The following is a 2,069-nucleotide window of genomic DNA, read 5'->3' as shown; positions in this document are numbered from 1 at the left end:
TATTTTTTTATTTTCACTATTATTGATGATGGGACATTTAGGGTTTTATAATGTAAAAATCACAGGGATGTAGCTCAGATGGTAGAGCGCTCGCTTTGCATGCGAGAGGTACGGGGATTGATATCCTACATCTCCAAAAATAAGACTATCTATTATTAAATATATTATTTCTTTTCAATTTTTCCCTATTCATGACATGTTGGGTAGCAATATTTCTTCATTTTCACTATTATTGATGACGGAAAATTTAGGATTTTGTGATGCAAAAATTGTGGGGATGTAGCTCAGATGGTAGAGCACTCGCTTAGCATGCGAGAAGTACGGGGATCGAAACCCCGCATCTCCAAAAGGGAGAAATTATTTTTATAAGTATGAATTAATTTAACATGTTATGTATAAGGTGGGTACGAGAGAAAAAGAAAAGATACTTATATATAAGGATTATTATATCATTATGGCTATGTCATTCTTATTGTAAGGGAATTGGATGAATTTCTCAAAACAAAAGAGCTTATTAAGCTTATTCCTCAAAAGATAAGAGCTTATAGGATGGCGGTAGCGTCCCATGCATATGACGGAACTTCTTCACAATTGCAATATCTGACCAATGAATATTGTTGTCATTTATAGCTTCTATCACAATAATATAAATTTTGGGGTCAAAGCCTATATGGGACTGAAAAGACCATTCTCCACACGCTTGTAGATTAAATTATATCTACCACCTCTGAAATTTTCCACGGCAAACCTTCCAACAGCTTGCACTTCTTCATCATTGACATCCTTAATTGGAACTAGATTTTAAGGCAAATCTTCTCCACGACTCACTTTGGAACACTTTTATAGATAGTTTCAACAAACTTACTTTGCTCATGAATACTTTAGAGTTCAATATTTATAGTTGGAGAACACTATTCAAATTGATAGGGTCAAATCTTACAACAAAGTCTAATTGAGCCTCCCTCTATTAGGAGATAGCTTCGAATCAAATTCTTTAGTTTGGACAATGGTTGCATTGTTTTAGTCAAAAAATCGAGACTAGTGTACTACCAATAGTATAAACATTTTGTACGTGTATTTTCTTACATATTAACAATTGTATACAAATAATAATTAAATTTATGAGTAGAAGTTTGGATGGAGTTTTATTAAATAGGTAATCTTAAATTATATCTAAAAATATATAAGATTTTTTTTATATAGATTTAGGAGAACAAAACAAAGATTCAAGAAGATGTCATTCATGCCATGTTTTAATTTTTATTCTTTCTTATTTTTCAAAGATTAAAAAAAAAAAAAAGTTATCCTCTCTCAAATATGGTTCGTTATTTGATTATTTTCTCTTGAGTGAATTTGAAGTGAAACACATTCTCTACCCAAGTAATTACAAGATGCAAGCTTCACACTAAGAGGAATCAAAGTCCCAAGTATCAACGTCCTTCAAGTGTCAATTTTTATTCTCCATCTCAACATAAATTAAACTTATTTTCGTGAAGATATCTATTTATAAAAGCAAAATATCTCAGAGTCACAAAAATAAAAATGAGATATAGATACGAGACATAAATATGATACCAAATAGATATGGTAACTGTTAGGATTAGATTTGATTTAGTCATTCTTCAATTGGATGAGAGATTTCTCCCAATTCTTCTGATCTTTCCAGTTTTCTTTTTTTGTTCCTAACATTTTGGTATTAGAATCATGCCCTAAACTAGTTAAAACTAGAAGCAGCAGTCTTCTACGTGTGTCATAATAAAAGTATGTCGATGGAGAGTCCACTTGTGTAGTCTGCTGGAGGAAGGAGCCAAGGTCGTGGAAGCTTTAGAGACAGAGGAAGGGGACGAGGCAGACAAATCTTCAACAAGGTCATAGTGGAGTGCTATAACTGTCACAAGCTAGGACATTTTCAATGGGAATGTCAAAGAAATACCAGACGAAGCAGACAAACCTTCAACAAGGCCACAGTGGAGTGCTATAACTGTCACAATCTAGGACATTTTCAATGGGAATGTCAAAGCAAGGAGAAGGAGACAAACTATGCAGAGAATCAAGAAGAGATGTCGCTG

The 2,069-nt window shown here is 33.2% G+C and overlaps 1 non-coding gene across 1 annotated transcript; it reads left to right on the top strand.

The window, feature by feature from the left end:
* The first annotated feature begins 273 nt into the window (after positions 1–273).
* On the top strand, positions 274–346 carry TRNAA-AGC. The gene has a single exon. It is a non-coding gene; the product is annotated as a tRNA-Ala (tRNA).
* Positions 347–2,069: the final 1,723 nt, after the last annotated feature.

Source organism: Cucurbita moschata, unplaced genomic scaffold, assembly GCF_002738365.1.
Source record: "Cucurbita moschata cultivar Rifu unplaced genomic scaffold, Cmos_1.0 Cmo_Scf00111, whole genome shotgun sequence".
NCBI lineage: Eukaryota > Viridiplantae > Streptophyta > Magnoliopsida > Cucurbitales > Cucurbitaceae > Cucurbita > Cucurbita moschata.
The sequence above is the reverse complement of the archived record's forward strand: the minus strand, read 5'-3'. Positions and strand labels throughout refer to the sequence as shown.